The sequence below is a fragment of the Octodon degus genome, unplaced genomic scaffold (assembly GCF_000260255.1).
Source record: "Octodon degus isolate 3935 unplaced genomic scaffold, OctDeg1.0 scaffold00091, whole genome shotgun sequence".
Classification (NCBI taxonomy): Eukaryota; Metazoa; Chordata; class Mammalia; order Rodentia; family Octodontidae; genus Octodon; species Octodon degus.
Window position 1 is genome coordinate 4,275,101 of NW_004524667.1, and position 6,277 is coordinate 4,281,377.

General features: G+C 38.8%; 1 protein-coding gene across 2 annotated transcripts in view; it reads left to right on the forward strand.

Moving 5' to 3' along the window:
• Positions 1-6,277, forward strand: part of CUNH8orf34 (chromosome unknown C8orf34 homolog) — a 154,489-nt gene that overhangs the window by 54,839 nt on the left and 93,373 nt on the right. The gene's annotated exons all lie outside the window — the stretch shown is intronic.

The window sequence follows — 6,277 nt, forward strand, 5'->3', positions numbered from 1 at the left end:
TGGTTGTGCATGTGGCAAATGCAACCTTTACGAATACGTTTGTAGAGCCAGGGAGATAGCTCAGTGGAATAAGTGCTTGCCTGGCCAGTGTAAGGTCCTGAGTTCAATCCCCCATGCCCCCCCCAAAAAAAAAGTTTGTAAAATTACGTACATGTTGGCTGAGTTATGCATCCTGTATGTTATTCTTTGTTTTTGTTTGTTTTTGGTGGTACCAGGGATCAAACTAAGAACCTTGTGCTTGCCAGGAAAGCACTTATTCCCCTGAGCTATCTCCCTGACCCCCTCTATATGTTATTCTTTAATGCATAGTGAATGATTAAATATATGTACAATAGTTGACATTTGCACCTTTCAGGCTGTCAGGCTTAATGAATGTTGTCTTTAAGCACTGCTTTTCATACTGTTTTCTTTCCTATTGTGCATGGTCTTCCAAACAAATCTCAGTTTTGACTAGGACTGAGAAGAACTAGGCTTAGGACAGGCCTGGGCAGGGTCCCAGGTGGAGCAGTCTGAGCTCTCTGGACAGCATGGAGGTGGCTGACAGGAAGCATCACGAGATGTTGCTCCCATTCTCATCCTGCCCACAGCCCTCTGAACTGCACTAAAATCCATTTATTGCCACTCTGCAGAACGCATACAACAAAAAGAGACAGGAACAAACCCTCCCAGTCCTGCTGCCAGCCAGGAAAAAATGAAATGAGAGCAAAACCAGCCTGAGTTAGGGTGCAACTGGAAGTGAAATGGGGTTCTATCTACTTGGAAAGATGACATCAATTTAAAATAGAGCTACTTCAAAATAAATGGTGTTTTTTGCAAGAAGCAGAATATTGAGTGAACATTATTGTATTTTTTGTTGACAATTCAACATCCTCTACCCACTTATTTATAAAACGCAGCTGGGCGTGGTGGAGTGATAATGGATATTTGTAAGGTTATGATCACAAGCACAAATTGTTAAGCGTCATAGTTAAAAATAAAAAGAACTGAAGCATAAGTAGATTTAGAATGAATTATTGCAGTCATTAGATCTTAATGCCAGTTTTGAACTAAAAAAAACATTCCACATATGATAATGGACCATAGGCTACTATTTAGAATAATTACAGCCATTGAGTAAAAAGTGTACCTGATATCTCTTCCATTATTAAGAGAGTACAATATCTTGCATATATATTAATTTAATATAAATAGGGATTTAAGGAGAAATTCTGGGATGTGGGAGGTAGGTTTTAATTTTGTTCTCTCACAGTTTTCACCTGAAGCAAAAGGCATGCACATATTACTTACCTTTCAGCCAAATAAAGCTAGAAGTAGTCACAGCCTGAAATCCCCAATGTTTAGGCATGATGGTGCGACCAAGCACAGATGGGCACCTACCTGTGATTATTAGGTGAAATTTGTTGCTTGTCTAGCCCCATTTTCTTCTCTCTCTCTCTCTCTCTCTCTCTCTCTCTCTCTCTCTCTCTCTCTCTCTTGTTTTTTGTATTTAGGACAAGGTCTACAGGGTCTCACTACGTAGATCAGACTCGTAGTGATTCTCCTGTGTTCAGCTTCCCAAGCGCTGGGATTACAGGCGGGCGCCCCTATGCCCAGTCTCTAACACCGTCTCAGCGCGCCCCGGGGGCGGGGCCGGTCCTACACACTGGGGATCGAACCCTGGCACCTGCATTCTGCCTAAGCAGGCACTTCAGTCCACTGACCTATCTGGCCGGCCCTGCCCCACTTTCTTAATTGCGTTCTCACTGCTGGGCCATAATGCCTGACATCTATACTCTAAGGAGGAAAATTTCTTTTGGCTCACAGTTTGTCCGTAGTTGCCTGGCTCCAGGGCAGGATGGCATGACCAAAAAGAACCATACCGTGGCATAGCAGGCAGGCAGGAAGTAGAGAGCGTGAGAATGAGAGACAGTGACACAGAGAGAGACCAGGAGAAAGAGATGTCAAGCAAGGAGGAAGGGACACCTACTTTGCAGGCTCCTCCCCCAACAACTCACTTCCTCATATTTCGCTGTAGATTCATCAATGGAGTAGTCCACTAATAAGTGCTATCCCCCAAGATCCAGCTGCTATGCAGTAACCCTATATGTGAGTGCATGAGGCTTTAGGGGCACATCTAGATATAACTCATAATACCCACGTGCTTTTTATTTGTTTTAAGCAAGAGATTCTTCAGCTTCCATGAGGTGAAATGCATTTTACTAAGTTAATTTCTGTTGCTGCCTGACTACTCATTCAGTTTTAATAATAAATGACTACAATGAAATACTGATTCACTCATTGTTTTGCTTTTTATCTAGTAGACATTGGAATTAAAATGAATTTTAATGTAATTGTTACCAGTTATTATTCATTCTCAAGCTCATGAATTATGCCAAACTTTTCTATTGTACAAAATGGTAGCAAATTATAACAGCCTAAAATTTCAGGGCTTAAATTATGCTACATAATAAAAAATTTTCATTTGCTTATTACTTAGTGATATATATTCTCTAGGTCAGTTTCACAAATTTGTAAGATTTGTAAAATCTTCACGTGTGCTTAAAATCTAAAAGCAAATATTTGAACTTGTAAGGAAGTGATAATTAGCATAGGAAACAAATAGCAACACAAGGCCAAAAATGGTAACACAGCCTGTAATCCCATCTAATTTCAAACCTGAATGTCTAATCACTACCATCTCTTGTATCTTCCATTGCATTTTGTAATAGTTACCAATGTTATTGATATTGGTAATTATGCATTTGATCTGTTGATGACAATTGTTGGTATGTTTTGTTTGCAACTTAAATGCCTCAGGTATATCTAGCCTGTGACTGTAAACAGGATCACATTAAAATAAATACATGCATTTTATCAACCACCAAATCTTTAGCCTAGAATGTCCATAAGTATTCTGTTCCAGGACAAGAGTCCCATTAGCATTTCCACAGGTCTTTTATATACAACCACAGCCCAATTCTCCCAGGGAAGTTCATACTATGACTCTTGACTGAAGGTAAGAACTGCAGATGAGCCTCCCGTCCCTCCCTGGACACTGTTCCCTGAGATGTTCAGCCTCTGTACCTGAGACTGACTAAATAATCTGGACTTCTTTTCTTCTTCTGATGAATGATCTCTGTGAAACTGCATGGAATCAATATCTTGGAACAACTTGACATTCTAGCTACACAACTCTATTCTTATCTCCTCAAATCTATCAGTCCCTGAGATCTATTTTTGTATAGTTCTAATGGTAAAAAGAAATCAGTCTTTTTGTTGCCAGAAACATCTTTGCTAACCTAAGAATTTAAATTTTCATGCCTGAGAAAAGGAGTTTTGCAAGCTCAGGTCCTCAGAATCATTTGAGTCCTAATGGCAATGAATGCACCGATTACGTGAGATAGTTCTCACAAGACTGTTCTTTTAAACAGAATTGTCTGAAAATGGTCTCTTGTGCAATTAAGATACTCATCATACCCTATTGCAAACATTAACCATTTTTATTTTACTTATGAGTGAATGTATTTCATATCTTTAATTTCATATACTTATTAATGGAATAGATAAGTTTCCAAAACTAATTACTAGACTGATAGTATTTTTAAAATTTAATACAAATTACTCAATTTATTACACTTAATCCAGCTTCTAAAGAAAACATAAAGACATTTTATTCTTTATTTTAGAAGAGTAAAAATATAGAAACTTTCTATCCAATTTAAAGTGTAACAGTGTAAAAATAGGAAAGCACATGAGATCTCATGAAGTCTTGAGAGAGAAAGTACTATGGATATAGAGTCTTCCCTGACCTATTTTTTAATCTTACTCTTCAGTTTTTCTCTGATGAGCAGTCTAGTCAGTTCTTTGCTTAACTTTGTATCAGTCTTCCAGTGATCTTTGTAATGGAGAGTTATTTCAAATAGAATCCTACGGATGCAACATTGGAAAGGTTACATTGTATCCCACTGATGTATAATAGGGATGCAGTTAAACCCTGTATTACTTCATGATTATCATTACAATAGCAGAAGGACATTTTAGTTATCAAGACATTATTTAAGATGTTTCCATAGCAGAAATAATGAAGACCTATGGCACTGGGGAGATAGCTCAGTGGAATAAGTGCTTGCCTGGCAAGTGCAAGGTCCTGAGTTTGATTCCCTGGTACAAACAAAGAAAGACAGACAGACAGAAAGAAAGAAAGCTATCATAAGACCTATGACAACTAGTTATTTGCTTATCTGTTTTGCAGAATATAAAATGTACCACATTTGCTTGGTAAATATTTTTGCTTTGCAGTGTGGTAATGGTAGAAGCCCGTTGGGCTTTTGAGTTCTGATTCTATGCTCAATCTGCACAATTCTGAGATCCTATGATTCTATTCATGTCTCTGAAATTAACTTGGAGTCCATCTTGTCATGTATCCAAACTCATTTGGCCTCTACTTAGATAAATTGGAGTGCTTCTAGGTGGTTATACATATAAATAAATATACCTGAAAAAATGTTGACGTTTTCTTGTATGGAAGATCAGAAAATTCTATTTTGCTCTACAGAAAACTTTGAGTGTTTTAATTGTTACTTATTGGTACAATGAGGTATTTTAAGTACTTATGTTTACTTTTCATCAATAAACCAAGCATTCACTAATTCATTAGCTATGTATTCAACACCAGCTGTGCGCTAGTAATACTCGAGCAAGAAAACAGCGCTCAAAACAGGAAAGCCCTGGTTCTTAGTACCACAGGAAGGCAAGCAACACACAGGAGAGCAAATATGTAACAAAATGCCTCTGAAGAATGCTACATGTGATGAAGGAAATAAAAAAAATAGAGTGATAAAGACTTGTGAAGATGGCCCAGGGTGAGCCGCTCTTCAAAGGCACCAGATGTGATTGAAACCTATGAAACATGCTTAAGTTTTGACAGTTTCGTTATAGTAAACACACGTCATCACAAATCCTCTTCGTAGTACTCAACTTCACATTAGGCAAACTTGTTCTGTCATTCTTACCACTTGCTCAAGCAGTTCTACAAGTGTTCTTTGGTATCTTTATGAAGTGTGATTAAGAAAACACAGTAAATACTGCCCCAAACTCCCATCCAGTGGAAAGGCAGGCTCGCAAACACATCGCTATGCTCCAAACCCTGCATAGTCACTGAATCTGACGCTGTGCAGCGTCTGGCTGTGCTCTAAAGTCAAAATGACTGTGAAAAGTAAACCTGACAGGAAGGCGGCTTATGACAGCACAATACAGACACCTCTTAAGAAGACTTTCAGAGCTGCTTCAGGCAGTGGCAAGAACGGTGGAATAAGCATGCTGGAAGAGGCAGTATTGTGAGGGAGATTAATGACACTACATCATTTACTGCAATAGAAGGTTTTTTTTTTTTTTTTACAATTTTATTAAATTTATTCAGTATAAGAATTGACTGGCTGAAATGACACCTGCTCAAAGAATGCTCAAGATAAGATGTAAGCAAAACACGGCCCCAGTGATGCTTAGCGTAAACTGTTAAGTAGTTAACAAAGTAGTTTTGGTTAAAACAGCATAATAAAATGTACTGTTTGCAACAAAGAACATTAACTGATACAGCAATCAGCCTAAACTTTTCCCTCTCCTTCTATTCCAAAGCCAACAGAATTTATCAGACGCTACAGTGCTGAGGATTGAACCTAGGCCCTTTTACATACTTCAGTAGAGTTTTAAAATTGAATTGTTCACTATGGCTTTCATTGTACTTGGAGGCTGACTGATGACAAGCCTGCATCTGAATGTCTGACAGAACATTCAAGGCAGAGGAGCACAGCCCACCGTGGGCAAGGCAGTGGGCTGAGCACTTTCCAGTACTCCTTCCATGAGGACCCCTCATAGGCCTCTGAGTTTTATGGCTTACTCATTAGAATGACTGCTGTTCAGAGAATCTGAACTTTTGACAACTGACGGACTAGAACTCTGGGAAAGCCCAGCCGTGTAAAATGTTACTGATAAGAATGCAAAACAGTGCGTACACGTTTGCAAACCCATTCCATGGTACAAAACTACATCATGGGGCTTGACAGCTGTTCATGTCCAAATAATCTGAGGATTCTAATTGACCATAACTGGAGATCATTCTTTGTTCTTCCTGACCGGAGAGAATGACTGTAGGCATTACCCTTGGGCACATTCCGCTGCAGTTTAAGGTTTCATTAGAGTTGTTTAAAAATGGAACATCCTGTTTTGCAGGTACAGACCTCACTATTGAGCAAGAAAGCCAGAGAAAAAGAAGAAGAAATGGACTAGAGGGAAGGAATAC